Genomic DNA, 10031 nt, shown 5'->3' on the forward strand with positions numbered 1-10031 from the left:
TCTCTCGGGTTAACAGAATTCCTTACCCGGTCTTCTGAATTTCGCAGACTTTAAACAGAGTCAAATTTCCTCGATTTGGGATTTAAAATAAATCGGCGACTTGGGACACCATCATAATTTTTTCAAGTGGCGACTCTGAATTAAATAAATAATCTCATTTCGAATAATGTCACTTTAATGGGAAAAATTCCCTTATCTTCGGGAAAAGGAGGTGTGACACCGAGAGGGGAACAAAAAAGGCTGAAGAGAATTAGCACAAAGTCACAAACCTGCAACCGCACCCGCACCGCACAGATATTCAAAAAGATATATTTTAACCCACCCCGCACTGCCCCGCTCCCGCATTTGTCTAAATCCGTCCCGCACCCACACCGCCCCATTACCATCCCTACATACCTCTGTGATGCAACATTGACAATGATAAGGATCTTTCCCTTGTAAATGCTGAGATCAACATCATTACCCTTAGCATCCTGTAAAAGTCAAATGAAGTTCAGTATTACAAAATCTTATCAAGATTACAGCTTAAACTGTATTATCCTGAGAAAAAAAATACTCTCAACATTAGTGTTATATAAATGAAAAAGCACTCAAAAGCAATTTTTTTTAACTATAAAGAACGAAAACGAACCCCATGTTTGGATAACAAATACTACAACAAACCTTAGTTTGTTGCGAGCCCTAAATGGATACCATATATCACAACTCTACACCTTCTACTTATCTTTTTTTCCAATGACCGGGGAATCCTCGGGCTTAGTGCTCACTGCTCACAGTTCAAAATTCAATGGATCCCCTCCGCCCTTTGGTCAACCTGGGGCGTGCGTAATGCAATCTGAAAATCAGAAATGAGATGAACAATCTAGGAGTTGTAGAAACTCGAAGAAGGTGATAGCTAGGTCAGGGAATTAACCAAGATATTAGCTGAAGAAGTGAGTAGAGAGAAAGAGAGATTGATCTTATTGATGAAAATGATGATTACATTCACAATGTGAATACAATGTATTTATAAAGCGTGTAACTGAAGACTCAACTAACTCCTCTGACACTAACTTACTCAACTAACACCAGCAACTATAACTAACTTGTCTAACCAACTCTGCCACGTCGGATTCTAGCTCAACATTTTGCATTCTTGCATCAATACCCCCTGCTGAAGAACACCCTTGACCTCAAGGGTGAAATGAAGGAAAGCTATGCTGTAATTCAAAAAGAAACTCCCAGGTTGCTTGAGAACTATCAATGCCAGTCCATTTCACAAGAACTTGACAAACAGCCTTGTTACCCCTCTTCACTAATCACCTGTTGAGCACCATCTCAGGTAGTGGACAACAAGGGCTCGATAGGTGAAATACAAGAGGATGGTTGATAGTATTTGGAATTGCCGAGCACTTTTTCAGTTTTGATACATAGAAGGTGGGATGAATTAGAACATCAGCAGGCAACAACAATCGATAAGCAACTGCACCAATCTTTGTATCAATAGGATATGGACCAAAATATTTGGCTGCTAGCTTGTTGAATGGTCGACTTGCCACAGAGATCTGTCTATAAGGCTGAGGCTTCAAGTACACCCAATCACCAACTGCAAAGCTTTTGTCTGATCTATGTTTTGGCCAAATCCCTCATTCTTTGTTGAGCTCGAGTAATATGAAATTTCAAGAGTTGAATGACAGCTTCTCGAGCAGCTAAGGATTTGTCCACTTCATTGGCAGCCTCACCACCTAAATAAGGGAGGTGAAGAGGTGGGTTTTAACCATACAAAACTTCATATGGTGTATATTTGATGGTAGTGTGATAGGTGGTGTTATACCACCACTCGACAAGGGGTAAATAGGATGACCATTCCTTAGGACTATCAGAACAAAAGCATCTCAGATAAGTTTCTAAGGTTCTGTTTAAAACCCCTATCTGTCCATCTGTTTGTGGATGGTAGGCTGTGGATCTTTGTAGCTGAACTCCTTGTAAGGTGAATAATTTTTTCCAGAAGTTGCTGAGGAATACAGGATCTTTGTCACTAGTCATAGTAGCATACATACCATGCAACTTAAAGACATTGTCAAGGAAACACTAGGCCACTGAATGAGTAGTATAGGGATGGGATAAGCTCATAAAATGACCATATTTACTCAACATATCCACCACCACCAGATTTACCTCGTTACCATTGGATCTAGGTAATCCTTCAATGAAATCAAGGCAAATATCAGTCCAAATGCCAACTGAAATTGGTAATAGTTGCAATAAACCAGGATATGAAGCAACATCATATTTGTATCTTTGACAAATATCATATTTACTAATGAACTCCCTTGTGTTTACTAAGAGACTTCCAGTAAAAATGACTATAGCTTCTTGATAGTGGCATCCATACCTGAATGGCCCCCTTGAGTAGTAGCATGCTATAGAGTAATAATAGAATTCTTTAACTGTGGATCATCTCCAACCACTAGCCTGTCTTTCCATCTCAGTTGATCATTACTCCAGGTGAATGACTTAAATGGCTGCACTTTCACTTTAGCAATAACCTCTTGCAAGTATGGATCATTGAGCCAAGTGTGCTTAATTTGCTCCCATAAAGAATCATTTGGTGTTAATAATGAAATGGCTAAAAGCTCAGCTTCAGGTTTTCCAGATAAGGCATCAACAAGCTTATTTTCTGCTCTTTTTTTATACTCAATAGAGAAATCAAAAGCCATGAGTTTAGAAATCCCAACCACTTGGAAATCAATGTGTATATGCTGATCTAGCAAATACTTCAAAGCTTTCTTATCAGTTTTAAAAATAAACCTTCTTCCCAGCAGATAATGTTCTCACTTAGTAACAGCAAATATGAGAGCCAAAAGTTCTCTATCATATACAGACATAACTTGATGTCTAGGAGCTAATGACTTGCTAATATAGGCTATGGGGTATCCTTGTTGCATCAGGACAGCACCAATACCCTTTCCACTAGCATCTGTTTCTACCACAAATACCTTAGAGTAGTCAGGCATAGCAAGTATTTGAGTAGAGACCAAAGCTTGTTTAAGCTTTAAGAAGACTGTTGTAAACTCCTCTGTCCATAGGAATCCATCCTTCTTCAACAGCTCATGCAATGGCTTGCAAATGGAACCAAAACCCTGTATGAACCTCCTATAATATCCAGCAAGGCCTAGGAAACCTCTCAGCTGTTTAATGTTGCTAGGGACAGGCCATTGTTGGACATCTGTAATCATTTTTGGATCTGTAGACACCCCTTCTGCACTGATGAAATAACCTAGATATTCCACTTTAGTTACTCCAAATGCACACTTAGAAAGTTTAGCATATAACTGATATCTTTTCATAAGATCAAATACAGCTTTCACATGATCAATGTGATCAGTCATGCTCCTGCTATAGATCAAGATGTCATCAAAAAAAAAAACCAACACTGATTTCCTTAGCAAAGGTTTAAAGACAGAATTCATAAGGCTCTAGAATAAGGATGGAGCATAAGTTAAGCCAAAAGGCATAACCAAGAATTCATAGTGGCCTTCATGGGTCTTGAAGGCTGTTTTATAAGTATCACCTTCTGCCATCCTTAATTGGTGATAACCAGCTCTAAGGTCTATTTTTTAGAACACATCTGCTCCTCCTAACTCATCTAATAAATCCTCTATTATAGGTATAGGAAACTTATCTTTTATTGTTAGCTGATTTAGTTCTCTATAATCAACACAAAGACACCAGCTTCCATCTTTTTTTCCAACCAACACCACAGGTAAAGCATAGGGGCTGGTGCTATGTTGAATGACCCCTTGATCCAACATCTCTTGAACCAATTTTTCAATAATATTCTTATTAACTCCAGGATATCTATAAGGCCTCTTATTCACAGGACATGCAGACTCAATGAGAGGAATTATATGATCAAAAGAACCTCTGTGAGGTGGTAATGTGGTAGGTAACTCAAATATGCTAGAGTACTGTTCCACTAAGACAGATAAAGCTAAAGGTATTTCAGTACCTTGAATAGCTTGTATATGGTGGCAGTGATTGCTCTCCTCTTCAGAACTGATTACTGACATCATGAAGAACTGAGTGGAACACTCCATTCTTCTTTGCTAATGAGTTGGCCTTAGCTGCTTTGAGTTGACTGGTGACACCCCTCAGTACATGATTCTTCCCTTGATACACAAATTCAATGGTTCTATTCCTAATATCAAATAGAATTCTTCCCAAGGTACTTAGCCATTGCACCCCCAAGACTATATCCACATTTACTAGTGGTAAAAGTAAGAAATCTGAGGAGAATGTAGTACCTTGTAGCAAGCATTACATATTCTTACACACTGAAGTTGTTTGTACTTTCCTACCATCTGCCACACTGATAGACTGCTCTACTATAGGACTAGCTTTTCACCCCAATCTCTTGGCCACCTCTAGATCAATGAAATTATGTATACTTTCAGTATCAATCAAGACTTGTAATGGTCTTTTCTCATGATAACCAGTCACTCTAATCGTTTGGTATCCAGTAACACCAGTAAAGGCTTGCAAGGAGATTGTCATAAATTCATCTATTCCCTCTACAGCTTCTTGTGGTGATTCTCCTACCTCTGCTTCATTTCTTGTATCTTCCTCATTTAATTCTATCATGAATATATGTCTTTTTGCTTTACAATTATGCCCAGGTACATACTTTTCATCGGAGAAAAAACACAACCCGTTGGCTATTTTTTCATCCATCTCTGCTGCAGTCAATCTTCTACCAGAACTGTTGCTATTAATTCTGTTAGGTTTATTAGGATTGAGTTCAAATGGTCTTTTGAAAGTGGAGTTTGGTATAGGATATTTTTGGGAATTCTGTAGTATGGTTTGAATGGGAATGGGTAGGATATGATTAGGTGATCTAACAACAGGTTTGAGGCCCCAAGACTGAGCCTGAGCTTCAAAGACACCTTCCTGCAGCCTAGCAATCTTATAAGCTTGCATCAATGTTCTTGGTGATTGGATCTTAACAGCTTTATTAAGTTCTGGCTTAATCCTCCCAAAAAACAACTTATAGCATTATCATTTGCTAGATTAACTTCAGTCAATAACCTATCAAATTCAGCCTGATATTCTCCTACACTACCAATCTGTTTTAGATTTTTAATGGATTCCATAGGATCCTCAAATCCTTCTCCAAACCTTTCATTTAAAGCCAACACATATTCAGTCCAAGTAGGAAAAGCAACTGTATTCCGAGATCTCATATAAGATCGATGCCAAGCAATGGCTTCACCATCAAAATGAATAGAAGCCACATTCACCCTCTCATCGAAAGGGACTTCCTCCATAGAAAATACATGGTCCACCTTATACAACCATGACCTCAAATCACTTCCAGAAAATTGAGAAAACTCCAATCTAGAATATCGGGTAAAGAGATTATTACCAGTTGAAGTAGAACTTATGTGCATTTCCCTCTGTCGATGAATACGAATGGGACCTGTTGAAGAATCACCATCAATTGAGGGTTCAACTCCAAATTGTGTTGCTCCTTTGTTCCTCTGCTTCATAAATCTAATTGCTTCCTTGATTTCGAACAGCTCCTTATCAGTTTGTGTGTTCCTTTCATTCATGTTGGTCATACCTTCCATTAATTTCTGTAATTGATCCTGAATTTCCGAAAATTTGCTTTCCATTCCTTCCGAAGATTTGTACTGAACTTTATCTCCGCCCATGATTATATTGCCGAGAATCGTAAGCTCTGATACCAATTAATGCAATCTGGAAATCAGAAATGAGATGAACAATCTAGGAGTTGTAGCAACTCGAAGAAGATGATAGCTAGGTCAGGGAATTAATAGAGATATTACATTCACAATGTGAATACAATGTATTTATAAAGTGTGTAACTGAAAACTCAACTAACTCCTCTGACACTACCTAACTCAACTGACACCAGCAGCTATAACTAACTTGTCTAACCAACTCTGCCACGTCGGATTCCAGCTCAACATTTTGCATTCTTGCATCAGTGCGCCTAACCACACATCACAAGTTACGCGTCGCGCAAACCATTATCTTTTTTCCTCTAGCTTTAAAAGGGTCCGAAGATTCTCAACCTTATTCATTTAACAAGTTATCCCAACTACCTATACAACAGGTACTCTCTCTTTACACCAAACTCATAAATGAGTAAAATAATGAATTATCATTTAAATTGCTGCTTATCTGGGTTATTCGTATTCATACAAACAACGCATAATAATTTACAAACCCACAACATCAAAATGATGCCTCAAAACGCAAAACCCCTAATTCATAGACCAAAAAAATAAACAAAAGCATAAATGAAAACAAAAATGAGCGACCTTTACACAAAAGAAAACAAAAAATGAAAACAAAAAATGAATTATCATTCTCATGTTTTTCTTATGGTGGTGATTCATTTCTATACAAAAACAATGTTCGATCACTTACAAACCGAGAAAATGCTGCCACATAACTCAATTTTTAATTCAGAGACTAATAAAACAAACAGAAGCAAGATTTCTATTTATAAAATCATAATTTAGGGGAAAACCCAAAATTATAACAAAGTAAAAGTGCTGACCTTGACAGTGAAGTCATAAATAGATTGAGGCTTGCTAGATTGGCTGGTCATTGTACTATAATGTATCGTATTGTATTATACTGTATTATTTGATGAATATAATGTTTGGATAAATTATATTGTTTGTCGTTGTTTCATGATATCATGCACCAGCAATATGAAAAATAAATTTACAATATTATAAAGAAAAATTATGATACGTGATAAATTTATTATATAAAAAGGTAGGGTACATGATAAAATAAAATTATTTAATAATAGTGAAGAGTGAGATGAGAGAAAAAGACAAGATAACGATGCAACCACACCAAATCGGTTGTTACATAAAGTGGGACATTTCGCCGTTACGTAACGACGGATTTAACGATACGATACTATAAAATTTAAGTAACAACCAAAATAAATATTATATTTAAAGTAACAATACGATACAATACAGTACGTAACGATAATCCAAACAAGCTGTTAGCGGAAACAATAGAATTGGAAATAACTATTTGAATCGGAGGAGTAGACACAAAATTGAAATGGGTTGGTTTAAGAATTCAAGAAAATTGCTTAAGGAAACTGAGATTTTTTCTTGGTATGAGAAGACAAGTTGCAGGACAAAGCATTAGCGTATATGAATTTATAATTTTTTCAAATATCTTAGGGGTCGTTTGGTAGGTGGTATAAGAATAGTGCTTAATAGAGTGTATTAGTAATGCTGACATTAGTTATAATGAGATTATTTTTTATCCGCTGGTTGATTTGGTGTATTAAAGCATTGCATAATTTTTAAAAAATTAGGGATGTTTACAAAAGTACACTCCACAATTTTCAACTTTAGCTATAACAATTAACTACATAGATAACAAAATTCTTTCAACATTGAGAGGTAACATCTACCTCGAACAAAAGGCAGAGGCTCTTTTAAGTGATCCATTAACTTAAATGGATCAGTACAAAAATAATAATGCAAAAAGATAAAGTAGTACTATCAAAGTATCAAGCTATAACAAGTTTGGCCTTTTCTATGGCCAAAGCGTACATAGAGAAGTCTGCTTGCTAATAATATGGGGGAAAGTAATTGAGATGGGTTTTTAGGGATTTGAGGGGGCAGTTAGGTCTTTAACTATATTTATGCAAAGTATTAAAAACCCTTGCATTACTAATATCATGATTTTCTATGCATTGCTTATACATAGGATAATACCAAGTATGATTAATACAAGTATTAGTTATACAGAGATTAAAAAAATATACCAAACAAGGTATTAGTAATGCATAGAGCTAATTCTTGCAATATTTTTTCTAATACCTCCTACCAAACGACCCCTAAGTTTGACCGTAATTTGACTTCTTAGCTAACAGGTTTGTATTTTGATGTTGAAATTTGGAATAGGTTTGTATCGCTATTTGAAACTTGTCTGCAAAATTTGGCGCAATTCGAAATTGATTTGATATGATTCGGACACCTAAGTGTGATTCTAGTAGTTTTTGTGTCTACTTTGAAATTTAATTCATTTTGAGGGTTGATTTGTTGATTTAGATGTTATATAGTCATTGAATAACTTTTTTGTTCTATATTTTTTTTATTATACTTATCCAATGTTTAGTATTTTTACATTGTTAATAGAAATTTTTATTAGCATATTACTTTGTTTAATATTTTTGTCTACTACTTTCTTTTTGTAATATAATAGAAGATATATATTTTATTACTCTTGAAATATTTTTTTATTTTAAATTTTATCCTATTTTTCTCAATAAATTTATCTTTCTTTTAATGAATATCTAAATTTTAATGAATAAAATTTTTATTAAATTAAAGGAATTTATATAGTCATTGGATAACTTTTTTATTTTTTTATTTGTTGTTGTTAATAATATTATCTAAATTTTAATGAATAAAATCTCTATTAAATTAAAGAAATTTATAAAGTCATCGGATAACTTTTTCGGTATGTATTTTTTTATTATATTATCCAATATTTAATATAATTCCATTGTTAATAGAAATTTTTATTTTTATTAGCATATTACTTTGTTTAATATTTTTGTCTACCATTTTTTTTGAAATATATTAGAAGATATATATTTATTACTCTTGAAATATATGTTTTATTTTAAATTTTATCCTATTGTTCTATCAAATTAATGAGGCTTATATAGGCATCAATAACTTTTTTTTTGTATTTTTCTTTATTATATTGTCCAATATTTAGTATTATTTCATTGTTAATAGAAACTTTTATTAGCATATTACTTTATTTAAATTTTTTTATGCTACTTTATTTTTATAATATAATAGAAGATATATTTTTTTATTTTATATTTTATTCTACTCAATAATATTTTTTGAATAAATAAACTTTTTATTTTTTAAAAGAAAAATAAAAATTATTAAAAAAAGAAATTTTAAATTGCCATTATTTTATATTTTTGTAATTTTAATTTTTTATTTTAAAATAATTTAAAAACCCCAACTTGAATTGACAATTTTTTTTAATTTTGGTTTTTTATTATAAAATATTTTAATTTAAAAAATCCAACTTGAATGTACAGTTTTTTTTTAATTTTCTTTGATTATAAAATATTTTATAGATATTTAAATTTAAAAATAATAACCAATAACTAATTATTAGCTAAATAACTAATTATTAACTACTTATGTCATGCGGCTTTTTTCTAGGATGTCACTTGACTTAAGGAGGGGGCTTTTTCCTCTCTTTTTAATAATATATAGATATAGATATTGATTGTCAAGATCAATTATCAGACCTCAATCCTTAACAAAATGATTTTATGAATATCCAATATTTGATTTCATTTATTGGATGTATTAATTTGTTAAGAAAACGAGTTTCTAAAATTAGAAATGTATCTCGAAAAAAATAAGTTAGAATGTCAAATCTTATAGTTACTGTTATACTAACGTAAACAACTAAAAATACTGAATTTAGACATACAAAGTTCTAAACATACTTTAGTTTTCTTATATTCTCTTATAATACTGAATATAGATATTCTATCATATATCAAAGGAGATTTAATACTTCATATAAATCCAAAAGAGTTACTTTGTGCCCCATTTGTCGTTCAAATTTTCGGTAGGGAATTCAATTGAACCTCCTTACCTTCTTTTAACTTCGTTCCTGCATGTGTATGTATATATATATGATTTTTTAGAAACTATTATTTATATGTTTAGTGAATTTTTTTCACAAATTGGTATCATATGGCACCACAAAATATTTTTGTCATTGTTGCGCTTATAGATTGGTGTTTTTCGTAGAATATGATCAAATTATTTCAAGTAACTTTGGCTAATTACATTTACGGTCGAGATCTTTTATTCAAAATTGTCCAGAAATGGTAATAATGGAGGTAATAGTGTGAAAGAATGTTTTTCTCGTGGCATTTGTGGCTCATTATCTAGATGTTTTTTCCTTTACTCTTTTAACTCAGCAATGATGTGAAG

Source organism: Nicotiana tabacum, chromosome 23, assembly GCF_000715075.1.
Source record: "Nicotiana tabacum cultivar K326 chromosome 23, ASM71507v2, whole genome shotgun sequence".
Lineage (NCBI taxonomy): Eukaryota > Viridiplantae > Streptophyta > Magnoliopsida > Solanales > Solanaceae > Nicotiana > Nicotiana tabacum.